The sequence below is a fragment of the Bos taurus genome, chromosome 22 (assembly GCF_002263795.3).
Source record: "Bos taurus isolate L1 Dominette 01449 registration number 42190680 breed Hereford chromosome 22, ARS-UCD2.0, whole genome shotgun sequence".
Lineage (NCBI taxonomy): Eukaryota > Metazoa > Chordata > Mammalia > Artiodactyla > Bovidae > Bos > Bos taurus.
In genome coordinates this window covers 37,848,855-37,876,485 of record NC_037349.1, presented here as the reverse complement: position 1 = coordinate 37,876,485, position 27,631 = coordinate 37,848,855, and the positions used below count along the sequence as shown (strand labels likewise).

Here is a 27,631-nt window from a genome sequence, read left to right as displayed (position 1 = left end):
AGAATCTTGGGAAATTCTAGGGACCATGTGGCATATATTTCATCAAAATCAAAGTTCCGGATCACAGGTAACTCAAAGAATCCCCTGTGTCCTCTCCCATTAAGAGTTATTCCCTTCTCTGGACCATAGTGCCTGCTCCCTGCTGGGCTCTCTAAGCCTCTGCCTCCACATGGTTACCCAATTTGCTCTTTTCAGTCTCTGCTTATATATTACCTCCTCAGAGAGGCCCTCCCTGACCTCTTTATCTAAATAGTACCCTGATTCCTCTCCATCTCTTTGCCCTGCTTCATTTGCTTCATAGTTTTTCGGTTCAAATCAGTTGAGTTACTCAGTCATGTCCGACTCCTTGCAACCCTGTGGACTGTAGCATGCCAGGCCTCCCTGTCCATATCCAACTCCCAGAATTTTCTCAAACTCATGTTCCATTGAGTCAGTGATACCATCCAACCATCTCATCCTCTGTCATCCCCTTCTCCTCCTGCCTTCACTCTTTCCCAGCATCAGGGTCTTTTCAAATGGGTCAGTTCTTCACATCAGGTGGCCAAAGTATTGGAGTTTCAGCTCTTGCATCAGTCCTTCCAATGAATATTCAGGACTGATTTCCTTTAGAATGGACTGGCTGGATCTCCTTGCAGTCCAAGGGACTCTCAAGAGTCTTCTCCAACACCACAGTTCAAAAGCATCAATTCTTTGGCACTCAGCTTTCTTTATAGTCCAGCTCTCACATCCATACATGACTACTGAAAAAACCATAGCTTTGACTAGATGGACCTTTGTTGGCAAAGTAATGTCTCTGCTTTTTAATATGATATCTAGGTTGGTCATAACTTTTCTTTATAGCTTTTAGTATGGTATATTTACTGTTCAGCAGTTCATTTTCCATTTTCCCTAATAGAGTGTGAGCCCGTAGAGGTGGGACTGTGTCTCTCTTCCTGATTGTCATGTCCCAGCTGCTAGTCCAGTGCCTGATAGAGAGTGGATGCTCAGTAGATATTTGTCAAATAATAAATTTAATAAGGTTTTATTCTCACTGTATTCATAGGTATGTTTGTTTTGTATTAAGGGCAAGTAATACTAGACTTCTTTTTTTAATTAATTTATTTTTTATTGAAGGATAATTGCTTTATAGAATTTTGCGGTTTTCTGTAAAATCTCAACATGAATCAGCCTTGGGTATACATATCTCCCCTCCCTTTTGAAGCTCCCTCCCATTTCCCTCCCCATCCCACCCCTTAGGTTGATACAGAGCCCCTGTTTGAGTTTCCTGAGCCATACAGCAAATTCCCATTGGCTATCTATTTTACTTATGGCAATGTAAGTTTCCATGTTACTCTTTCCATACATCTCACCCTCTTCTCCCCTCTCCCCATGTCCATAAGTCTATTCTCTATGTCTCGTTCTCCATTGCTGCCCTGTAAGTAAATTCTTCAGTACCGTTTTTCTGAATTCTGTATATATGCATTAGAATACAGTATTTATCTTTCTCTTTCTGATTCACTTCACTCTGTATAATAGGTTCTAGGTTCATCCACCTCATTAAAACTGACTCAAATGCATTCCTTTTTATGTCTGAGTAATATTCCATTGTGAATATGTATCACAGCTTCACAGCAATCCAAGTCTATGCCCCAACCAGTAATGCTGAAGAAGCTGAAGTTGAACGGTTCTATGAAGACCTACAAGACCTTTTAGAACTAACACCCAAAAAAGATGTCCTTTTCATTATAGGTGACTGGAATGCAAAAGTAGGAAGTCAAGAAACACCTGGAGTAACAGGCAAATTTGGCCTTGGAATATGGAATGAAACAGGGCAAAGACTAATAGAGTTTTGCCAAAAAAATGCACTGGTCATAGCAAACACCCTCTTCCAACAACACAAGAGAAGACTCTATACATGGACATCACCAGATGGTCAACACCGAAATCAGATTGATTATATTCTTTGCAGCCAAAGATGTAGAAGCTCTATACAGTCAGCAAAAACAAGACCAGGAGCTGACTGTGGCTCAGACCATGAACTCCTTATTGCCAAATTCAGACTTAAATTGAAGAAAGTAGGGAAAACCACTAGACCATTCAGGTATGACCTAAATCAAATCCCTTATGATTATACAGTGGAAGTGAGAAATAGATTTAAGGACCTAGATCTGATAGACAGAGTGCCTGATGAGCTATGGAATGAGGTTCGTGACATTGTATAGGAGACAGGGATCAAGACCATCCCCATGGAAAAGAAATGCAAAAAAGCAAAATGGCTGTCTGAGGAGGCCTTACAAATAGCTGTGAAAAGAAGAGAAGCGAAAAGCAAAGGAGAAAAGGAAAGATATAAACATCTGAATGCAGAGTTCCAAAGAATAGCAAGAAGAGATAAGAAAGCCTTCTTCAGTGATCAGTGCAAAGAAATAGAGGAAAGCAACAGAATGGGAAAGACTAGAGATCTCTTTAAGAAAATCAGAGATACCAAAGGAACATTTCATGCAAAGATGGGCTCGATAAAGGACAGAAATGGTATGGACCTAACAGAAGCAGAAGATATTAAGAAGAGATGGCGAGAATACACAGAAGAACTGTACAAAAAAGATCTTCATGACCCAGATGTTCATGACGGTGTGATCACTGACCTAGAGCCAGACATCCTGGAATGTGAGTCAGGCGGGCCTTAGAAAGCATCACTACGAACAAAGCTAGTGGAGGTGATGGAATTCCAGTTGAGCTATTTCAAATCCTGAAAGATGATGCTAGTAAAAGTGCTGCACTCAATATGCCAGCAAATTTGGAAAACTCAGCAGTGGCCACAGGACTGGAAAAGGTCAGTTTTCATTCCAATCCCAAAGAAAGGCAATGCCAAAGAATGCTCAAACTACTGCACAATTGCACTCATCTCACATGCTAGTAAAGTAATGCTCAAAATTCTCCAAGCCAGGCTTCAGCAATATGTGAACCGTGAACTTCCTGATGTTCAAGCTGGTTTTAGAAAAGGCAGAGGAACCAGAGATCAAATTACCAACATCCGCTAGATCATGGAAAAAACAAGAGAGTTCCAGAAAAACATCTATTTCTGCTTTATTGACTATGCCAAAGCCTTTGACTGTGTGGATCAGAATAAACTGTGGAAAATTCTGAAAGAGATGGGAATACCAGACCACCTGATCTGCCTCTTGAGAAATCTGTGTGCAGGTCAGGAAGCAACAGTTAGAACTGGACATGGAACAACAGACTGCTTCCAAATAGGAAAAGGAGTTCGTCAAGGCTGTATATTGTCACCCTGTTTATTTAACTTATATGCAGAATACCTCATGAGAAATGCTGGACTGGAAGAAGCACAAGCTGGAATCAAGATTGCCGGGAGAAATATCAATCACCTCAGATATGCATATGACACCACCCTTATGGCAGAAAGTGAAGAGGAACTCAAAAGCCTCTTGATGAAAGTGACACTGGAGAGTGAAAAAGTTGGCTTAAAGCTCAACATTCAGAAAACAAAGATCATGGCATCCAGTCCCATCACTTCATAGACGGGGAAACAGTGGAATCAGTGTCAGACTTTATTTTTCTGGGCTCCAAAATCACTGCAGATGGTGACTGCAGCCATGAAATTAAAAGACACTTACCCTTGGAAGGAAAGTTATGACCAACCTAGACAGCATAGTCAAAAGCAGAGACATTACTTTGCCAACAAAGGTCCGTCTAGTCAAGGCTATGGTTTTTCCTGTGGTCATGTATGGATGTGAGAGTTGGACTGTGAAGAAGGCTGAACGCCAGAGAATTGATGCTTTTGAACTGTGGTGTTGGAGAAGACTCTTGAGAGTCCCTTGAACTGCAAGGAGATCCAACCAGTCCATTCTGAAGGAGATCAGCCCTGGGATTTCTTTGGAAGGAATGATGCTAAAGCTGAAACTCCAGTACTTTGGCCACCTCATGTGAAGAGTTGATTCATTGGAAAAGGCTGATGCTGGGAGGGATTGGGGGCAGGAGGAGAAGGGGACGACAGAGGATGAGATGGCTGGATGGCATCACTGACTCGATGGACGTGAGTTTGGGTGAACTCTGGGAGTTGGTGATGGACAGGGAGGCCTGGCGTGCTGTGATTCATGGGGTTGCAAAGAGTCAGACATGACTGAGTGACTGATCTGATCTGATCATAGCTTCTTTATCCATTCATCTGTCCATGGACATCTAGGTTGCTTCATTGTTCTAGCTATTGTAAATAGTGCTGCAGTGAGCAATGGGATACATGTGTCTCTTTCAATTTTGGTTTCCTCAGGGTATATGCCTAGAAGTGGGGTTGCTGGGTCATATGGTGGTTTTATTCCTAGTTTTTGAGGAATCTCCATACCGTCTTCCATAGTAGCTGTATCAATTTACATTCCCCCCAACAGTGCAAGAGCGTTCCCTTTTCTCCACACCCTCTCCAGCATTTATTGTTTGTAGACTTTTTGATTAGAGCCATTCTGACTGGTGTGAGGTGATATCTCATTGTAGTTTTGATTTGCATTTCTCTAATAATGAGCGATGTTGAGCTTCTTTTCATGTGTTTGTTAGCCATCTGTATATCTTCTTTGGAGAAATGTCTATTTAGGTCTTTTTCCCACTTTTTGATTGGGCTGTTTGTTTTTCTGGTATTGAATTGTATGAGCTGCTTGTATATTTTGGAAACGAATCCTTTGTCAATTGTTTCATTTGCTATTATTTTCTCCCCTTCTGAGGGTGACAGTTTGCTTATAGTTTCCTTTGCCGTGCAAAAGCTTTTAAGTTTAATCAGGTCCCATTTGTTTACTTTTGTTTTTATTTCCATACTCTAGGAGATGGGTCATAGAGGATCTTGTTTGATTTATGTCACTGAGTGTTCTGCCTATGTTTTCCTCTAAGAGTTTTATAGTTTCTGGTCTTACATTTATGTCTTTAATCCATTTTGAGTTTATCTTTGTGTATGGTGTTAGGAAGTGTTCTAATTTCATTCTTTTGCATGTAGCTGTCCAGTTTACCCAGCATCATTTATTGAAGAGGCTGTCTTTGCCCCATTGATTTTCTTGCCTCCTTTGTCAAAAATAAGGTACCCATAGGTGCATGGGTTTATTTCTGGGTTTTCTATCTTGTTCTATTGGTCTATATTTCTGTTTCTGTGCCAGTACCATACTGTCTTGATGACTGTAGCTTTGTAGTCTAATCTGAAGTCAGGAAGGTGGATTCCTCCAGTTCCATTCTTCTTTCTCAAGATGCTTTGGCTTTTCAGGGTCTTTTGTGTTTCCATGTGAATTGTGAAATTTTTTGTTCTAGTTCTGTGAAAAATGCCATTGGTAATTTGATAGGGATCACATTGAATCTGTAGATTGCGTTTGGTAGTATAGTCATTTTCACAATATTGATTCTTCCTACCCAGGAACATGGAATATCTCCCCATCTGTTTATGTCATCTTTGATTTCTTTTATCAGTGTCTTATAATTTTCTGTGCCCAATTCTTTTGTCTCCTAAGGTAGGTTTATTCCTAGATATTTAATTCTTTTTGTTGCAATGGTGAATGGGATTGATTCCTTAATTGCTCTTTCTGATTTTTCATTGTTAGTATATAGAAATGAAAGTGATTTCTGTGTATTGCTTTTGTATCCTGCAACTTTGCTAAATTCAGTGATTAGCTCTAGTAATTTTCTGATACTGTCTTTAGGATTTTCTATGTACAGCATTATGTCATCTGCAAACAGTGAGAGCTTTACTTCTTCTTTTCTGATCTGGATTCCTTTTATTTCTTTTTCTTCTCTGATTGCTGTAGCTAGGAATTCTAGAACTATGTTGAATAATAGTGGTGAAAGTGGACATCCTTGGTCTTGTTCCTGATCTTGGGGGAATGCCTTCAGTTTCTCACCATTGAAAATAATGTTTGCCGTAGGCTTATCATATATGGCCTCTACTATGTTGAGGTAGGTTCCTTCTATGCCCATTTTTTTGAAGAGTTTAATCACAAATGGGTGCTGAATTTTGTCAAAGGCTTTTTCTGCATCTATTGAGATTATTGTATGGTTTTATCTTTTAATTTGTTAATATGGTATATCACATTGATTGATTTGCATATATCAAAGAATCCTTGCATTCCTAGAATAAACCCAACTTGATCATGGTGTATGAGCTTTTTGATGTGTTGCCAAATTCTGTTTGCTAAAATTTTGTTGAGGATTTTTGCATCTATGTTCATCAGTGATATTGGCCTGTAGTTTTCTTTTTTTGTGTTGTCTTTGTATGGTTTTGGTATCAGGGTGATGGTGGTCTCATAGAATGAGTTTGAAAGTGTTCCGTCCTCTGCAATTATTTTAAAGAGTTTTAGAAGAATAGGCATTAGCTCTTCTCTAAATGTTTGATAGAATTCTCCTGTGAAGCCATCTGGTCCTGGGCTTTTGTTTTTTGGGAGATTTTTGATCACAGCTTCAATTTCAATGCTTATAATTGGGTTGTTTATAATTTCTATTTCTTCCTGGTTCAGTTGGGAAGATTGAACTTTTCTCAGAATCTGTCTATTTCTTCCAGGTTATCTATTTTATTGCCATATAGTTGTTCGTAATAGTCTCTTATGATACTAGACTTTTAATTCAAGATAAATGGTCTGCTTTTTAAATGAGTTGGTATCAGGAAAAGGGGAATCAATTTAGAAAAGGATATTAAGTAAATGAAAGCATAAGTGGTCTACAGATGTGACTCTTGAGAGTGATGCCAGTGACTTGTGTTTGGAAAATACTGGTCTAGAAACAGATCAGGAAACAAAGAAAGAAGCACCAAGCCTAGAAGTAAGAGGAATATTATCTTAAATTCACATCAGCATACTGAATGGTAAACTTTGCCTGCCCACAACTGTAGTCTCTCTTGCAGTGTTGAGGTACTGTTCATCTGGCATTTACTGAATATCAGCTATGAGCTCAGTGTGAGGGGAGTAAATGTGATGAAAAATCCAATCCCGTCTTCAAAAGTGAACCTCGGAGATAGAGACATGGACACCATGATTGTAGAAATCAAAATGTGATCAGTGCTATAATAAATGTCCAAAGAAGCCATGGAAAAGTAGCATTTGTTTCTCTGAAGGTAATCAGGAAACCCTTCTCTGAAAATAAGAAATTTGAACAGGGCCTTGAAGAATGGGTAAGATTTCAATCAGCAGAAATGGGGGCCAAGGCACTTCCATGGTGGTCCAGTGGTTAAGACTCTGCAGTTCCAGTGCAGGGGGTGCTGGTTCAATCTTTGGTTGGAGAACTAAGATCCCACATGCCGCACAGTGTGGCCAAAAGATTTTTTAAAAAAGAAATGGGAGCCAAGGCATTCCGGACAAAGGGACTGCTGAAATAAAGCCAGGCAGAAGAGCAGCAAATAATATGGGGACATGAGCTCACAGGGCACCGTGAAAAATATATCTGTGGACTTCAGAGGAAAACTGCTGTTAGCACTTCCAATCTACCTGCTTTTATCTCTTTTTGTAAAGCTGATGCCACATACATTGTCTGAAAAGTATTTCAGGTGATTGTGTCCATGTCTTCACAGAAAGGAGCTTCATGGCTCCCCTGGTGGCAGTGGTAACTCTGATCCAGGGAGATCCCATATGCCTCAGAGCAACTGAGCCTGTGGTGCACCCCAACTATTGAACCTGTGTTCTCGAGCCCAGGAACCACAACTACTGAATCCTCTGGCAGCAGCTTCTAAAGCCCACACACCCTAGAGCCCATGCTCCACAATAAGAGAAGCCACTGCAATGAGAAGCCCGCACATCGCAACTACAGATTAGCCCCTGCTCACCACAACTAGAGAAAGCCCACGCAGCAACGAAGACTCAGTACAACCAAAAATAAATAATAAAATTTTTTTTCAAAAGAAGAAAGGAGCTTCAAGAAGCCATGTGTGCTTCCAAATAACCAACCTCAAATCCCCTCTTTCCTGAAAAGAAAATACCTAGGAAACCCCATCCTTTGTTTCCGTTGTAAGCATGCAAGTAGTGATCAATCATGGCTTTGGATTTGCACTAAAGGGATGCCTGTCTTTGACTAGAAACTCCAGAAAATGGGGGCATCACTTGTCAGAACCCTGAGAAGCTCTGTGGATCAGGAGCTGCTCTCCATCAGCACCAGGAATACAAATAAATCTACCCATGAAACTATCAAGAGTCCACATCAAGCACAAAGGCTCTTAATGAAGTCCTTCATCTCAAAGGAGAAAAGAATCCTTGAAAAGAGATTTCCCCTGGTAGCCAAATGCTTAAGCCTCCACCTCCCTCTCCCTAGAAACCCCCTGTTGGGTAATTAATGTCTTTTGCATGGCTTTATCCTGCTACTTTGCAATACCACACCCCCCCATGTGTCAAGCTCATGACCTTAGTGATCATTTTTTAAAAGTTAATATGATCTAATCTGCCACTTTATCTTCCCATTGTGCTTCAGAGCTAACATCCTACTTAATTTTATCAAAGGTCTTTGTCTCGAGTTACAGCTTGGAACAGAAGATTCTAGGAAGGACGTTATGATGTTAAATAATGCATAAAGAAATAAGCCACTCTTCCCAGTGGTTCAGAAGCTCATGCTGATTCCTAGCTCTTGCCACATGCTAATATCTCATTTTGAGAAAACTTCCACTTTGAAGAATAACCACAGGAGAGAAAGCTCTCTCTCTCTCTCTCTCTTTTCTTTGTCTCTCTACCTCTGTCTCTCTGTCAATTAAAAAGCAATCCATGAAGTGAATCTCTCTCTTGATCTCTTTGTCATTAACATCTCATTTTAAACCAGAATGCCCTTCACAGAATGTTAATGGCTGTTACACCATGTTAATTCGGAGTCAAATAAACTTTAGGGAAAACTGAGTTAAACCAAGTTGAGTAGGTATATTTACTGAGGTCATGGGATGAAGCTTTTAATAGGTGCTCTCCACCACTAATGTTCAAGAGGGCTGTGTAATTTGCATCATTTCTCAAAATGAGCGTTTCCATGGAACTCTTTTTTGATAGAGTATCTGGAGAGACACACATTCATCCTCTAACTGTTAAAGTAGCAGAAGAAAAAGAAAGCCTATATTGAAAACAGATGCTCAGATGTCCCTCTGAAATTCCAGCTTCCTGGGCAGATACCATTGTTGCCTGAAAAACTGCTGGGTAGGCCAAGTAGGCATTGTGTTGAACTGGGCAGAGAGGTGGAAATATGGGAATACACCCTGCATTTCCCAATCTAGCTTCCCTCCAATCTTCTCATCCATGTAATAGGTTAATACCTTCCTCACAGAACTGCTAATAGAATCGTCAAAATGACTAATCTGGAATAATGTAAATAAAAACACTCAGCTAAGCAGCCGATGTGAAGCATACATTCAGTGAATGTATGGTATGCTGGTATGTCAAGGTTCTCTAGGGTCAGCTTCTCAAGTATTACCATCTATGCAGTCTCACAGGCGCTTGTTAAATGCAGATTCTGATTTTGGTATGGGATGGGTGCTAAGATTCTCTGAATTTATTCTCCTAATTTGAGAACTGTATTTTGAGAAGCAAGCATCTCAGAGATGTAAAAGGAACCAGAGTCTCAACTTTTAAAGAGTTATAATAAATTACTATATAATAAATAAAGCTACCTAAATGGCAAGCAGAGTTCTGGTACAAATGATTCACTTTGGAAGACACTGTTATTCTCACTCCCTTCAGAATGATGGGTGACTTTTCCCCTTGAACTGACTATGAATGATGAGTAGACTTTGAGCAGACTTGGGGGTCACAGGTTCTGGCTGTGCCAGGAAGGTGGCACCCTCCCAGAGGTGAAAGAGCATATGGGGAACTTAGGAGATGCTCAGGGAGTGGTGAGGAGGAGGCAGGTATAAAGTGGAGCATAAGTTTCTTAGTCACAAGTATCAATAATATACAATCTAGATGAGTTCTGAGCAAATGTATGAGTTTCTCAGGGCTGCTATAACAAAGTACCACAATCTGCATGACTTAAAACAACAGAAATGTATCATCTCACAGTACTGGAGTCTAGAAGTCTAAGATCAGACTGTCCATAGGAAAATTTTTTGTAAAGTGTCTACAGGGCCATGCTCCCTCTGAAATTTGTAGGGGAATCCTTCCTGGCCTCTTCCTGACTCCTGGCAGTTTGCTGGCCATCCTTGGCATTCCCTGGCTTATGGCTGCATAACTCAGTCTCTGCCTTAGTCATCATGTGGCATTCTCCTGTGTCTCTGTCTTCATGTGGCCATCCTCTTATAAGGGCACCAATCATATTAGATCAGAGGCTCACCATACTGCAGCATGGCCTCATTTTAATTAATTACATCTGCAGTGACCCTTTTTCCAAATAAGGTTACAGTCTAAGGTACTGGGGGTTAAGAATTAAGCATACCTTTTGTAGAGGATTCAGTTCAACTCATAATAACAAATACATTTGTACTCATTGGGCCCCAGCAATCTCCTGTGTCCTGTCAGATGAAATTCAGAAGTGACTCTTTTCCACTGAGCACTGGGAACAAAGGAATGTCCATAGAGCTGAAGACCTCTGCCTTTTCTGTCTTCACCCCTTCCCAAGTAGGAAAAGATCTTCAGGACATCCTAGGGGTCATTGAACTAAGCTGAAAATTCAGGTCCCTGAGGCTGGGAAAAATCAGGGCAGCATTAGAATTCCCACTGAAGCCTTATTTCTCTTTTCTGCCAACTTCTGCAGGAATGTTATGTCATTACCAAGGAGCTTCTGCTAGTGCATCCCCCAGAAGCACCCTGCCTAATGTGTTCACACAGCAGGGTCCAATAAAATAATGATGTTACAGAGTCTTTCTCCCTGGACTCTGTGAGAAGCAATGGCCAACCATTTTTTGTTTTGTTTTGTTTGTTTTTTCCCCCTTTGCTCTTGTCCAGTGGAAGCCTAGTGAGAACACTGACCACAATGTGAAGTTTATAGGTAGGTGCAAGTGGGTACAGGGCTACTTATTTTACCAAATTGAATTGTTGTCTTGAAAAAATGAGATCTTTAAAGAAAAGAAGTGACTTTATCTCTTTTAATTATATACTTTCTGACTTCGTAGATGAATTCATCGTCACCAAGGTATACAACATTTTGTAGTCCAAATAACACTGCTTCCTAATGTCTTTAAGGTTAGCAGTGTGAAAGGGGCATTTCACATAAACCCCCTGCCAGTATGGCCATGCGCAGTAATAAGTTTTTCAAGCCTGTTCTGTCAGGTCGATTGTCCATCCCAGGTTTTTACAGAGCATCCATTCTCTGTTAAAATGAAGAACATTGGCTGCATTATGTGGACAGAAGAAAGCAATAAAAGGACATGAAAGGAATATCTGTTTTCAAGGCAGCTGAGAACAAGTTGCAGGCTTGGTGTAGCCGCTGTCCCCATTTGAAGAAAATAAGTCCAAGTGGCTGTGTGGAGGTGGTAGTTCATTTTAAGCCATATTTAAAGACTGCTTAGAGACACACTGGCCCCAATCCAGACCATGGTCAGTCGTCTCTTGGTCCCACCAATTAAAATGAGGCAGACACTAGGCCCCGGACATATTAGGCACAGACCAGCAAGGTTTGACATCCTTGTATTCTCAGTCCCTGTCCTAAGCAATTTAGTACATTTCCCAAGAAGGCATAAACCTTGGAAACGGTAATATACCATGCTAAGAGAAAATAAACGATCCTCTGTGGGCTAGGCTTAATTTTGCAAACTCCATTTCCTGGAGATAATTGGCCACTGGACACTTGCAGGAGGATTAGTTGGCTGAAAGTTTCATCTCCTCCCCTGAAATCCTCCCCAATCCTTCCAGCCTGAATTAATCTTCTCTCTGTTGTGCTCCTGTAGCCCTTGATCTCTACCTCAATTGTGACTCTTATCACAGCCTCTGTTGGCATTAGCGCTATTTCTGTGTGTCTTATCTCTCCTACTAGACTCTAGGCTCTCTAAGGAACAAGACTCAATCCTAGTAATTCTTGTATTTATAATATCTAGAACAGGGCAGGTATGTCCTCATTAAATATTTATTGAAAAACTGAAGGATGGATGGGAAGAGGATTTCCTGGTTTTCTCCATCATTATCAAATGTCACTTTCTCCTATCACATGTAGTTTCAGTCAAATCCTTTGGAGGAAAGGTCTGGAACACTTGAAAGATTCTGAAACTTTAAAGGAATAGCAGATCAAGAATGGACTTGTGGACACAGTGGGGAAGGCACAGAGTGGGACAGATGGAGGAAGTAGCATCAACATATATACGCTATCATGTGTAAAATGGATAGCTGCTGAGAAGTCTCTGTATAACACAGGGAGCCCAGTCTGGCACTCTGTGATGTCCTAGTGGAGTGGAGTCGGGGCAGGGGAGGAAGGCTCTCGAAGGAGGGGATATATGTATAATTATGGCTGATTCACATTGTTGTACAGCAGAAACCAACACAACACAACAACAAACCAAAATTTTTTTGTAAAAAAAAATTTTAAGTGGGAAAAAAAGGAATACGAGAATTTCAAGGGAGTTTGTGATGAGTCTTTTTGAAGATTAAATGAGTTAACAGAAACTGGCTATAAGTAGCTCTGCTTCTTTTGGAAGGTCTGGGAGTGCACAGGGGCTGGAGGCAGACTATGTACGCCTAGGAGTTTGGAGGTTGCAAGAATACGATTTGCCTTTGAGCAACAAGTGAAGTAATTTATTGGAAGGTCTTAGGGAAGTTCACATAATGAAAGGAAATACAGAGGAACTGGGCTCCAGAAAATACAGGAAATGGGACAACTCAAGACATATATACAGTTGAAACTAAGAAATGACTTTAATTTATAGTCAAATCTGTGCATTGCTTTGGAAATGATTCAACTCAACCCCTCATCCCATTCTTATATAATACCACTCAAGAGCCTAAATCCAGAAAAATAATCTATTATAGTTGTCTAAATTGGACCACACACACACATCCTTGGCTTAGAAATGTTCCTTTTGAGGAAGAAATGCTGTCTCTCAAAGAGATGTGATTCCTCAAAAGAAACCAAGGTGCTACTAATAAGAGAAAGAAGAATAAGTGCTTGTCAACCAAAGCACAGCTAATGCCCGTTAAAGTTTACCTTGGAAAATGTGCAAATCAGAAAACCACTATAAGGGATGAAACTCCCTTAGAGCTAATGGGAAAGATGAAACACTAGAAAACTTCTATTCGTTAAGTAAATTAGACTTGAAATTCCAGTACAAGATGTTTGGACAAGTGCTTTCAAATAGTTTATTCATCATTTGTGTTGCCCACATATTTCAGGAGTTTTTTTTTTTTTTTTTTTTTCTTTTTTTTACCTATTACATTTCTTAGGAAGCCTTCTTTTTTATAGAAAGATGAAAGGGCCAACCTTGAAAGAAGTCATCAAATAATGAATAAATCAGAAATTTGAATTGATGGGAGCATTAAGTTAACAAAGTCTGTCAATGTTTTTCTGTTTTCTCATGTGGGTATGGGACCAAGTTACAGCTAGGAGGAAAGATGAGCCAGCTGATTTTGTTTAGTGAAATGGAACTTTAGGGATTGCATTATTCCATTTCCAATTTCTTTAATTAACATGTGAAAATTACATTTTGTCAACAGATACTCATAGTGTATCACCTACTAATATTCTCATGGTAAAAGTAAATAGAAAAAGCTAACATCTAAGCCTTTGAAGTACTTCTGTATATCAGATACTCTACTCAGACCTTTTACATGCATTTCTCATTTAATGTTTATAAGAACTCAGTGAAAGAGGTACTCTCAGTGTTAGGAAAATAAGAATCAGAAAAATTATATAACTTGCCTAAGATTACACAACTAAGTGGCAGAAAATAAAGTAATAAAGTAAAATCAGAAAATACTGATGAGGAAAATGAATACACTATATATACGTTAATACATATAATTATAAAAATAACTGCAGAATTTATTTTCTGAATTGTTTAGATGAAATATACTTACAATATGCTGCTGCTGCTGCTGCTAAGTCACTTCAGTCGTGTCCAACTCTGTGCGACCCCATGGACGGCAGCCCATCAGGCTCCTCTGTCCCTGGGATTCTCCAGGCAAGAACACTGGAGTGGGTTGCCATTTCCTCCAATGCATGAAAGTGAAAAGTGAAAATGAAGTCGCTCAGTTGTGCCCAGCTCTTAGCGACCCCATGGACTGCAGCCTACCAGGCTCCCCCGTCAATGGGATTTTCCAGGCAAGAGTACTGGAGTGGGGTGCCGTTGCCTTCTCTGTACAATATGCTACTTATGTGAAATATCTAGAATATGCACATTTCTAGAAATAAAGTATATTAGTAGTTTCCAGGGGAAAAAGAATGGGAGGATGGAGTGTGACAGCTCATAGGTAGGAGACTTCTTTGGGGGGTGAAGATGTTCTGAAATCAGACAGTGGTATAGGTTGCTCTGTGAATATACTAAAGGCTATATAAATATTAAAAGCCAGGATGAATTTTGTGGTATTATATTATGGTTAATTATGTTTCAGTCAAGCTGATGCTTAAACATAAAAACCACGATCAGTCATTATCTCCCTGAGATGGTAAGTTTGTAGAGTGATTTGTAGTTCTCCAAACTTATTATTTTCATGCATTTCTATAACTTTACTCTTTGTCTACAAAATTCTTCCCACTTTCCCACCCAACCCCTTTCCTGCCTTGTAAATTTCTTATTCCTCTTTCATGAACTGACTTAGATTTCATCTCTACTAGGAAATCTCCCTGAATCCCTAGTTCAACCATGAGCTGCATTTATCTGAAGGTTCACATTTTCTTTCCAGTAAAGATCATATTCCATGGTAATTATTTGTTTATGCATCTGTGTCCCCACTAGTGTATAAGCTCCTTAGGTATTTGTGTTTTGAGGCATGTTTGGCCGGTAATGGGTACTTAGAAATGTTTACTGAATAAATAAATGCATGAATGTTTAAAGATAGAAAATTTAATGTTTCCAGGTTGAAGGATTCTGTGATATCAAGGTATTTTCTGATATCAGAAAGTGTCTTGGATTTAAACCTGAAATGCTTGGTATGATGAATTGAGATTACCTACGGAAATTCATGCTACAATGAATATTTGTTTGCCTCCTAAATGTGAGATGCTAGCTCAGTCCTCACATGTCCCAGGATAAGCTGAGCTCCCTAAGAGAAACAAATAAGTCTCCCTACCTCATGGAATTTGTGTGTGCATGCTCAGTGGCTCAGTCATGTCTAACTCTTTTGCAGCCCTGTGGACTGTAGCCTGCCAGACTCCTCTGTCCATGGGATTTTCCAGGCAAGAATACTGGAATGGGTTGCCATTTCCTTCTCCAGAAGATCTTCCCGACCCAGGGATCAAACCCACATCTCTTGTATTGCAGGCAGATTCTTTGCCACTGAGCCACCTGGGAAGCACACCACATGGAAAATTCTTGTACAATTAACAAACTATGTTGCAGGACTCTAAAATACTTCATTGGAGTAATTAGCCTTGGTTGTCAGTAATCCAAGATATTTAAAGCTTTGAATCCTGGGTCTCTTGTGGTGGGAAATAGACCCTTTGGTGAATAAATTTTATCCAGATTACTGTGCTTCCAGAACAATGTCTCAGTGCTCTGCTACTGGAACATACTGTGGTTTGAAACATTTGAACAAAGCTATCTCATCAACAAATGTATTAGGAGTGTGCATACAGACTAGCGAACAATACAGTCCAGATGGCCAAAGGTGATCCCAAGAAACCAAATGGCAAGATGTCTGCTCATGCCTTCTTTGTGCAGATGTGCAGAGAGGAACATAAGAAGAAAAACCTGGAGGCCCCTGTCAATTTTGCTGAATTTTCCAAGAAATGCTCTGAGAGGTGAAAGACCATGTCTGGAAAAGAGAAGTCTAAATTCAATGAAAGGCAGATAAAGTGCACTATGATCAGGAAACGAAGGATTATGGACCAGCTAAGGGAGGCAAGGACCCTAATGCCCCCAAGAGACCACCGTATGGATTTTTCCTATTCTGCTCTGAATTCCGCCCAAAGATCAAGTCTACAAACCCTGGCATCTCTATTGGAGATGTGGCAAAGAAGCTGGGCGAGATGTGGAATACCTTAAATGACAGTGAGAAGCAACAAGGCAGCAAAACTGAAGGAGAAGTATGAGAAGGCTAAAGGGAAGTTTGATGGCACCGAGGGTCCTGCCAAAGTTGCCTGGAAAAACATGGAAGAGGAAGATGAAGAAAATGAGGAGGAAGTGGAGGAGGAAGAGGAATAAAAAAATTGTTAATCTTTCACCTTGTGAATACCTTCGAGTAGGGAGCGCCATGATTGACACACCTCTCACCCAAGATGTGTCTGTTCCCATCATTAGGTTTAATACCCAGTTGGCTCATGATCATATCGTAGTCTCTCAAAGTGTTCTAGCAATTGTCATTGGTTTACATGAAGTGGCCATGTGTGTCCAAAGCCCCTGGAAACTGTATCAAAGTTGTACATATTTCCAAACATTTTTAAAACGAAAAGGCTCTCATGTTCTCCTCACTCTGTGCACTTTGCTGTGGTGTGACAAGGCATTTAAAAATGTTTCTGGGTTTGTTTGTTTTTTTTAATTTGTAAGGTGGTGTGTTAATTCTATGGTCATTGGCTAGAAATCCCGAGTTTTCAACTGTACATATCTATAGTTTGTAAAAAGAACAAAGCAACCGAGACACACTCTTGATTCTCCTTGCTTGGTACGGAGGCTGTCGGGGTGAAGCCTTCCAGAGGGGCCGTAGCTCAGGGCATACACCGTGGGGCTGGACCCGTGGACACTGCGGTGGGCATGCATTTAGCTTCAGGTTGTCTTGTTTTTGTATATAATGATATAGCATCCTGCAGTCAGCTGGCATGAGAAGTGTTTTGGATCCTTTTTAGTTGAAGTGTGGTAGTTTTAAACTGTTTTTCTTTGAACAAACCATAGAACTCTTCATTGTCAGCAAAGCCAAGAGCCACTGCACCAATAAAGTTCAAGAACCTTCTGTACTAAACATGATCTGCAATGTTCTTTTTTTTTTTTTTTGTATGTTTAGAATGTTGAAATGTTTCTGAAGTTAAATAAACAGTATTACATTTAAAAAAAAGTATACATACAATGAATTTTGATCAATAAGATTTTTGAACTCAAATCTTATATAAGCAGCTGGCGGCATCTGAGAGATAAGAGATCACCATCAGTGAAGAAAATAGACCCTCAAAACATTGCCTTCATGGAGTTTATATTATAGAAGTGGAAGAAATGTAAGGGGAAATAATTTCAAGCAGAGAGAATAATTAGGATAAAGGTGATGTCTGATAAGTCGAAGGAGAACAGGATAACCAGGGCATAATGCATATGAGAAAGCAGTGTGATCATTAATATTATTCCCCCAGACAGACTTACTGGTCACGATTATTTGTCCCCTTCCCCAAACTAGTTTTTGCAATGTCAGTCACCATGGTCACATGAGACAGAGTATATTTCCCTGCCCATTGATGTTTAACTTGTTAGGTGACTTGCTTTGGCCAATGGAATGTGAGCAGAATGGTGTGACATTGTCCAGATGAATCCTTAACAGACATGGCATATTCCTGTCTGCCTTCCTGTGCCTCTGCCATCAGCAAGAAAAGGCCTGCAGGTAGACACGCCCCCACTTCATCCTGACTGCCAGAATTAACATGGCAATGGCACCCCACTCCAGTACTCTTGCCTGGAAAATCCCATAGATGGAGGAGCCTGTTAGGCTGCAATCCATGGGGTCGCTAAGAGTCGGACACGACTGAGCGACTTCACTTTCACTTTTCACTTTCATGCATTGGAGAAGGAAATGGCAACCCGCTCCAGTGTTCTTGCCTGGAGAATCCCAGGGATGGGGGAGCCTGGTGGGCTGCCGTCTATGGGGTCGCGTAGAGTCGGACACGACTGAAGTGACTTAGCATAGCATAGCATATGAAGCAGAGCTACTCCAGCCAGAAACACAAGGGCAGCAGTAGGTGGTGGTTGTTATAAGCCTCTGAATTTGAACCTGATTTATTATGTAGACTTTACAGTGGCAATGGTTACCTCATGCAGTCTTCAAGACCAACTTTACACATTATTAGTATACCTTTGTTTCTATTTTTTCACTTTTAAAAAAACATCATTTATTGTGAAAACGGGGCAACAGAGGATGAGATGGTTGGATGGCATAATCATCTCAATGGACATGAGTTTGAACAAACTCCAGGAAATAGAGAACAGAGAAGCCTGGAGTGCTGCAGTCCATGGGGTCACAAAGAGTCGGATATGACTGAACGACTGAACAAGAACAATTTATTGTTTATAATCTACAGTTGCCTAAACATTTCTGAAAATAGCAGTAAGTCATAAATAGAACAAACATGAGCAGAGCTATTTTATTGCAAAGAATAAACCTCATCTGACTAGACCCCTAATTTCTTCTAGCCACTTGTTTAGTAGAAGGAAAACAAAGGCCTTTTCTCTTTTCCCCACTTCTGTTTATACCTCTGCACCAGGACATCTGCTTTTTCAGTTTCCGAATTTGACAGATTTCTGTTACTTAAGAAAAAACACACAATTCTAGGTATATTTTGACATCTTTGTATGTTTGTACTAGTCACTCAGTAGATCAGTGATCCCTCACAAAGTAAAATCCACCACACAAGTGTGAAGTTATTTTTATATATAAACCCAGTTTATGGCTCATTTTCACAAGTTGTAGTTCCTAGGCTAAATTTTCCAAAAGGGGGTCAAGCTTTCATACCTATATATCCCAAATTTGAGCCATATCAGGAATACAAAAAGAAAATCAAACCTTTCCCTGCTGGTCCAGTGGTTAACTCTCTCAGCTCCCAAAGCAGGGGGCCCAGGTTCGATCCCTGGTCAGGGAACTAGATCCCACATGCTGCAACTAAGACCTGGTGCAGCCAAATAAATGAATAAATATTAAAAAAAAAAAAAAAACCCTATCAGCTCTGGTGAGAAAACCACAGGACTTCTTTCTCTTGAATCTAAATACTAAAAATTGTCTCACAATATATCAGTTATTCAGCAAGGAATTCTGTGGTGTAGGTTCACAAAACATGTCTAGCCATAGAGATGTAAGAGGTTTGGGATAGGCAAAATGAGTGAAGGTAGTCAAAAGGTACAAACTTCCAGTTATAAGCAAGTGCTGGGGATATAATGTACAGCTTGGTGACTGTAGTTAACAGCGCTGTACAGTATTCTGTATTTGCTAAAAAGCTTTCATCATAAGAAAAAAATAGTGACCGTATGTGGTCATGGATGTTGACTGAACCTATTATGATAACAATTTTGCAATATATACAAAAATCAAATCAGTATATTGTATACCCTAAAACAAGGTTATATGTCAATTACATCTCAATTAAAAGAAAAAGAATTTGATCTCTGCTTTAAGTAAATATACCCTGAGAAATGAGAGCTTCCCAGGAACCCAACTGCCAATGCAGGAGACACAAGAGAGGCGGATTCAATCCCTGGATTGGGAAGATCCCCTGGAGGAGGAAATGGCAACCCACGCCAGTATACTTGCCTGGAGAATCCCATGGACAGAGGAGCCTGGTGGGCTAAAGTCCACGGGGTCACAAAGAGTCGGACACAACTGAAGTAACTTAGCACACACACACTGAGAAATGACTTTAACAGTTTAAACTGCTGGGAGCTGTCTTACTTTGGGCTCCCCCCAAGTCAGGCCTTTTGACAGACTTGGGCACAGGGAGCTCCTGTGTGAGGTGATCCCAAGAGGCACAAGCGAACGAGTGAAGCAAGGGTGAAGAAAGTAAGGAGGACAAGCTAAAAAAATTTGCCTGCTATATTTAAAATGGATACGCAACAAGGACCTACTGTATAGCAACAGAGAACCCTGATCAATGTTATATGGCGGCCTAGATGGGAGGGGAGTTTAAGGGAGATACATATGTACCCAAAAGGCTGAGTCCTTTTGCTGTCCACCTGAAACTATCACAACACTGTTAATCAGCAATACTCCAATACAAAATAAGGTTTAAAAAAAAAATTTTTTTAATTGCATTTGTGTGCAGGTTACTACTATGGGCAACTCACACCCAATCCTGCTGGGATCCTCTGAGAAACTGTGTGGAACACACCCAAGAATCCTAAGACTAGGCACCAGGGAGGCTGGGACTTCTATCCCCCAGTTATTAAAAGCTGCATACAAGAGAATTAACCTCGTACCTTCTACTTCCAACTACCCTTACTTGCAGCAGAAAAGGCTTCCTCAGGCTAAGGGAAGCCCTCAGTCAGAGAAGAAAGCATAACGTAGGAGGTTTATCAGCATCTACATCAGCTGCCTGAACTCAGTCAGATAGGCCAAGGAGACATGGTGCAGGACACCATCTTTGTCTGCTACAGGGCACACAGCTATTTGTTCCATCAGCTAGAATGATATTCAGTATTTCCTGAGCACTTACTGTATATTAGGCACAGTGCTAATGACCTGTGTATCATATCATTTAATCCTTGCATCAGCCTCTGAGAGGTAGATACTATGATTCACACCCTCTATAGACAAAACAATTAAGAAATTTGCCAAGATGACAAAGCAAGTAAATGGTGGAGGTTTAAACATGGGTAGCCTGATTCTAGGGCTCTTTACTCATGAAAGGCTAAGTGCAGAAATCAGAAGCACGGGTAACTCAAAGATGGGAAAATAGTGAGGCATGTAATCCTCAGAAAAGGCTTCATGGTGGAAATAAACTTGAGGAGTACTTTAAGTAGTAGTTTAAAGTGGGAAAGTGCAGAAAAAGAAATGAGCTTGTATATAATAAGAATAGGGAAAGATGAATGTAGAAGGGGCTATAACGTGATGAGCATGAGTTCAGCAAAATATCCTCGCTGGAGAGTACACAGAGTTGATCCTTATTATGGAGTGAGGCACATGTAATATTACATGTAATTCTTTGTTCATTCAACAGATATGTATTGAGCATCTGCTTAATACTGGACATTGGAAGTACAGAGATTTTTTTTTTTTTAATCCAGACATGCTCTGCGAAGGAAGATCCCCATGCAGTAGATATTTGTTATTTCTGTTTTTCAGTACTGGACTCTATCTTTCAGTGAATAACCCATTCATGAAGGTCACATGAAGTTCTACGTAGCCTGGCCAGTTAGAGCACCCAGCCTCTTGGCCTCCGTGATTGTATTAGAGATAGACTGTGTTGTGCTGTGCTCAGTTGCTCAGTCATATATGACTCTTTGCAACCCCATGGACTGCAACCCACAAGCCCATCAGGCTTCTCTGTCTGTGGAATTTTCCAAGCAAGAGTACTGGAGCGGGTTTCCATTTCATATTTAAGGGAATCTTCCCAACCCAGCATCAAACCCACCTCTGTTGTGTCTCCTGCATTGGCAGGTGGATTCTTTACCACTGTCCCACATGGAAAGCCCTTTAGAGATGGACACATGACTTAATTTAGATTTTTCATCTGGAGCACGGAGGGATGTTTGCTTCTGGTGATCAGGGTTAATGAGTTAATGAGGTGTGGGTATGAAGCTGCCATTTTGCCCACAACTAGGAAAAAGAGTAAAGTCAAGCAGAGGCAAGATTTGAGGAATGATCAGTCTGTGCCCTGCCAGTTTGTGTGTATGTGTGTATGCTCTTGGACTCAGTGATAATAAGATAAATCTCATCTCAAACTTCTCAAAAGAAGCCCTGCTAATCCCATAGAAGAAGGGAGTTTGGTTGGTAAGCTTTTCTTAACATGTCTTCTTATTCAGTTCAGTTCAGTTGCTCAGTCATGTTTCCTTCTTTGTGACCCCATGGACTGCAGCATGCCAGGCCTCCCTGTCCATCACCAAATCTCAGAGTTTACCCAAACTCATGTCCATAGAGTTGGTGATGCCATCCAACCATCTTATCCTCTGTCATCCCCTTCTCTTCCTGCCTTAAATCTTTCCCAGCATGGGGGTCTTTTCCAGTGAGTTAGTTCTTTGCATCAGGTGGCCAAAGTATTGGAATTTCAGCTTCAGCATCGGTCCTTCTAATGAATATTCAGTACTGATTTTCTTTAGGATGGACTGGTTGGATCTCGTTGCAGTCCAAGGGACTCTCAAGAGTCTTCTCCAACACCACAGTTCAAAAGCATCAATTATTCGGTGCTCAGCTTTCTTTATAGTCCAACTCTCACATCCATACATGACTGCTGGAAAAACCATAGCATAGTTTTCTTATTAAGTTCAACCAATTGAAGATGTCAAATTATAGTACACTGGCCCACTCATCACAGACAATTAGACCCACTGAATATTTATATATGTGGGATTCTGAAATAATTGTCTAGATTTTAGATGAAAATCTAAACTTTAGGTTAAGCTTTCCTTGATTGAAGGAGCCAAATTGAGTACTGAATCCTAATTATAATCCTCCTTTTATTAAAAATCTTTATTTTCTCACTCACTTTGGTTCATGTTCATTGGCTTGATATCCAGACTATTAGGGTTGTCATAGGTTGGCCATGTGTAGAATTTCTTTCACAAGATTTAAGAAATTAGAGAAACTAAACAGAGAAATGCAAAACTAAAAGTACTTTCAGAAAAGAATGTTCTTGAATCATGGGACATATCCTGATTTAAAACAACTACTTTCTCAAGAGGACGCTTGGAATGAAAATAAAAATCTAGAGAAGTACTGCATGGTAGTGCAGGAGAGAGGTTCAATAGAAGAGAGAGGAAGTGGATTTTATCAAACTTTGAAATGCCAGTGGGTATTTCTGCAGTTGATGCCTATTCAGGATAAAGGATTAAATGGTTTTATTTATTAAAAGATTTTTATATGAGATGCTTCAGTCATTTGTAAAGAAGCTAAATTAAAGTCAATTGAATCAATATTTTTGAGCACCTGCTATGTGCCAAGGAATGCTAGGAACACAATCCCTAAATCTAGGGGACTAGAATCCTTTTCTCTTTCTCCACATGTTTTCTTCTGTATTGGCCTCATTGTTTTCAAGTAGGATCCAACATGCCTGTCTTAGGTCTTTAAGTCCAGAGGAGGAAATGTGACAATTGATCAGGTCTACATCTGACATTTTTCTGGGCTCCAAAATCACTGCAGATGGTGACTGCAGCCATGAAATTAACACACACTTACTCCTTGGAAGGAAAGTTATGACCAACCTAGACAGCATATTAAAAAGCAGAGACATTACTTTGCCAACAAAGGTCCGTCTAGTCAAGGCTACAGTTTTTCCAGTGGTCATGTATGGATGTGAGAGTTGGACTGTGAAGAAAGCTGAGCGCCGAAGAATTGATGCTTTTGAACTGTGGTGTTGGAGAAGACTCTTGAGAGTCCCTTGGACTGCAAGGAGATCCAGCCAATCCATTCTAAAGGAGATCAGTCCTGAGTGTTCATTGGAAGGTCCGATGTTTTGAAGCTGAAACTCCAATACTTTGGCCACCTGATGTGAAGAGCTGACTCATTGGAAAAGACCCTGATGCTGGATAAGATTGAAGGTGGGAGGAGAAGGGGACGACAGAGGATTAGATGGTTGGATGGTATCACCAACTCAGTGGACATGAGTTTGGGTAAACTCCAAGAGTTGGTGATGGACAGGGAGGCCTGGCGTGCTGTGGTTCATGGGGTCACAAAGAGTCAGACATGACTGAGCGACTGAACTGAACTGAAGCAAAACATCAGATGTCTACTCCATGGGGACACTAAAATAAATAACTCTTGATCTCATGTTGCAAATGTCCCCATTCTTGAGGCCTCAGTCTGTGACTCACTTTCAGGGAAGAGATAAAGGATGGACAGGGAGTGAGTGCATTGGATAATCATCAGAGCGGAACATCTAAGTCTAACCTCTCTTTTCCTACCTGTAGCCTAAGAGGCCATTTGAGGTAGGATGAAAATGAAATGTCAAAGACCAGGGAGGATTCGTAATCTGAGATAAAGGCATATGCCCTCTAGGTGAGGCATGGACAGTCAGTGGGACAGAGGATATCTAGGTAGTATCATCTGCAGTTCTCATGCAAGAGCCCTTTATTGAGTATTTGCCAAGGACAGGAAGCTGATAGATACTCTACACACTCATTGGCTGATGACAATACAAATGATTGCTTAGTGTGATGACATGCATATGATAGGTACTCAATATCAGGCCATGCGTGTCCATATAACTTGAATATCAGAAATGGACATAAGAAAAATGAAGATTTGGGGGAAAGTAAAAAATCATCATTTAGAGCAGCCATTCTCAAGCATTAAGTCCCAGACCCCTCTACATTCTTATAAATGAGGACTACAAAGAGCTTTTCATTTGTGTGGAATATGTCTGTGGATATTTAGAAGATTACCAAATTAGAAATCAAAGCTAAGAAATGTATAAAAATAAAAATATGCATTTTATTAGCCATCAGAACAACAGCCACAACCTATAGCAGTTTTCCTTCTGGAAAACTCTATCGTATACTTGCAAGAGAATGAGATTGAAAGTGACAAATAACATATTAGTATTATTGTGAAATTAGTTTTGATCTCATGAACCCCCTGGAAGGGTTTCATATATCCTCAGGGGTCTTTGAGTCACAGTGTGAGAAGTTCTGCTCTAGAGTTTTCATAAACATTAAGTATTTCCAGGGAGCTAAATAGAAATATTGAATATGAAATTACTTGCAAGAATTATTTGCAGCATATATTCACATGGTTTAGACCTTGGTTTCTAATTATCAGGGGAAGAAGCAGGATTTCACTTCTGTTCGCTTCCGTTTAAACATTCTGTGAATCAAGGGAAAAAAAACACACACATAGAAGGGTTTTGAGTTTGGTTTTGTTTGAAATCTTTCCAATGACCACTGTTTTTTTCCTTTTGAAGACGTTTGGGACCCTTCAACGAATAGTTTAGTATCAGTGGCCTCATTAAAATATTCAAAGTTTTTCTGGTAGAATCTTTGCTAGATGTTGTATACAATGGTCTTTCATGGGCGATTGGTTCAAATTGAGGTGATGTATTTGGGAACAGATGTCCTGGAGGATGGCTTGGATAAGCAGGAAGGGATTAAGCAGGACATAGTCAAGGATTCCCTGAGACCCCAAACATGTATGTGGACTAGAATGGGTGAGGAGAGGAAGCTACCTCATGCCTTTTCCTGGGCAGCGTGAAAAACGGTCTCTTTTTCTGCCTTCATGCTACTTAGAGCCTAGGAGGAGAGACAGGCAAAACACAGGTTCACAAATAAGCAGTGTGACTTCAGACAGGCACTAGAGCAATAAACAAAATAAATTAAGCAGTGAAGTGGGATAATGGGATGGACAGGCCCTTTAGATTAGGTGGTCAAGGGAGGTCTCTCAGTGGTAGTGATACTTGCCTTGAGAATCTGAATGAAGAGAAAGCTGATGGTGGACAGCTTGAAGGCCAGTTAAGAGGCCCCAGTGGGTGGGGGAGTTGTGTTCCAGGAAGAGAAAATATCAAGTGGGTGTGATGATAGCAAACAAGTGGGCAAGATCCAAATGATGTCAGACCTGTAAGCCGCAATGAGGTGTTTGCATCTGGCCCTGAGTGGGAGAGGAAGCCTTAAAGGAGAGCTTTATGCCATGGAGTGACATGCTCTGATTTATGTAAGAGATTTCTGGTTGCTATGTGGAAAATGAATTCTTAGATGTCATGTTTCAAATGCAACTTGAAAAAAGTATGATTAATCCCCTGTTGCTGGCAAAGCATCAGGAACATGGATGACATTATGTTTGCTGACAATGAAGAGCAGTGTCCATTCTGAGCTGATAAATTTATTGAACAAACTGTGTTTAGTTAACTAAGATGAACAGTGTTTCCTTATGCCTTAGACGTTTTTTTGTTTTTGTTTTTGTTTTCCCAAAAAAAGAATTTGTGTATTTGTGGTAATATTAACAACCTGAAGAACTGGAAATTTACAACTTCACGGCCACTTGACAGGGCAATAGCTTTTCAGTGGTTTAAAGGAGATTGCATTTTGTTCTATATGTATGAACGATTCCTGCTTATTTTATTATAATCTGGCAGATATATTGAATTGCCTTCCCAGCAAGGATTCTGTTAGTTTCCCTATCCTGAACATTCAATGAGGTCGTTATTATGTGAAGAATGAAATGACAGCAGGCAGAAGAAGAAAATGACCAAATAACTGCTGATAAGGGTGACTTTTTGACAGAGCAGTATAGTAATAGAACGCATTGTATTTCTAGGTCTTGGAATTCTTCTTTTTGAAAGCATTTGGATTTTTAAAAAATCAGCTTTAGTAATTAGACTTCTGCCTTGAATTTTGAGCATTGGAAACTGTTTGCAATTCACCTAGGAGTAGCAACTGCAATTGCCAGTTACATGCAAGCATTACAATAAAGCTTCCCTGGTGGCTCAGACAGTAAAGCATCTGCCTACAATGCGGGAGACCTGGGTTTAGTCCCTGGGTCGGAAAGAAGGAAATGGCAACCCACTCCAGTATTCTTGCCTGGAAAATTCCGTGGACGGAGGAACCGGGTAGGCTACAATCCATGGGGTTGCAAAAGAGTCGGACACAACTGAGCGACTTCACTTTCTTTCTATTACAATAAATGTAATACATTATCTCATAATGTGAGTGTGTCTCATCCAGTCAGTTGAAGATGTGATGAACAAAAACTGAGATTTCTTGTGCAAAAAAAGGGGTGGTTGGGGGAGAAGTTCTGCCTTCAGACTGCATCATAGAAATTCTGCTTTTCCAGGCTTTGGACTTAAGTTCATGACATCACCTCTTACCTAGATCTCCGGGTTGCTGGCTTGCCCTGTGCATTTCAGACTTGCCAGCCCCCACACTCACATGAGCTAATTCCTTAAAATAGATTCCTTAAATTCCTTATAATATGTATCCCATTAGTACTGTTTCCCTGGAGAACCCTAACTAATAAACTCCTTTCCCCAGCAGTTCTGCTTCTAGAAATTTATCCAAAGAACATACAGATATCCAAAGATACATGTTCAAGGCAATGTTTCAGTGTTTAAAGATGGGAAATAAAATTTCCACCACTGGAGAACCATTAATAAAATTATTATGCGATGTACACTAATATAGAACATTCTAAACAATATGATAATTCATATATCCTCTAGGTATATTGGGCTTCCCTGGTGGCTCAGACGGTAAAGAATCTGCCTGCAATGTGGGAGACCTGGGTTCCATCTCTGGGTTGGAAAAATTCAACCCAGGGATCTTTAGGTATATTATTAGACTTAAGAATATGGCTGCTGCTGCTGCTGCTAAGTCGCTTCAGTCGTGTCCGAATCTGTGCGACCCAATGGACAGCAGCCCATCAGGCCACCCCGTCCCTCGGATTCTCCAGGCAAGAACACTGGAGTGGGTTGCCATTTCCTTCTCCAATGCATGAAAGTGAAAAGTGAAAGTGAAGTCGTTCAGTTGTATCTGACTCTTCGCGACCCCATGGACTACAGCCTACCAGGCTCCTCCACCCATGGGATTTTCCAGGCAAGAGTACTGGAGTGGGGTGCCATTGCCTTCTCCAAGAATATAGCAGATCTTCCTAAAAAAATAAGGTATTTGCTGGTCATCTTATTAGGTAATAAACAGCAGTTTAAAGACCCTGTTTGATTTCCGTCTTTTAAGTTGTTAATACTAATTGAAATTATGAGAAACCTTATATTTTCCTTCTCTAATCATTTCTGTATTGATTGAACTTTTATATATAGC

The 27,631-nt window shown here is 40.4% G+C and overlaps 1 protein-coding gene and 1 pseudogene across 3 annotated transcripts in view; both read left to right on the top strand.

Moving 5' to 3' along the window:
* LOC104975550 (high mobility group protein B3-like) overlaps positions 1 to 16,964 on the top strand; it is a 58,769-nt pseudogene extending 41,805 nt beyond the window's left edge.
* Positions 1 to 27,631, top strand: part of SYNPR (synaptoporin) — a 300,699-nt gene that overhangs the window by 205,700 nt on the left and 67,368 nt on the right.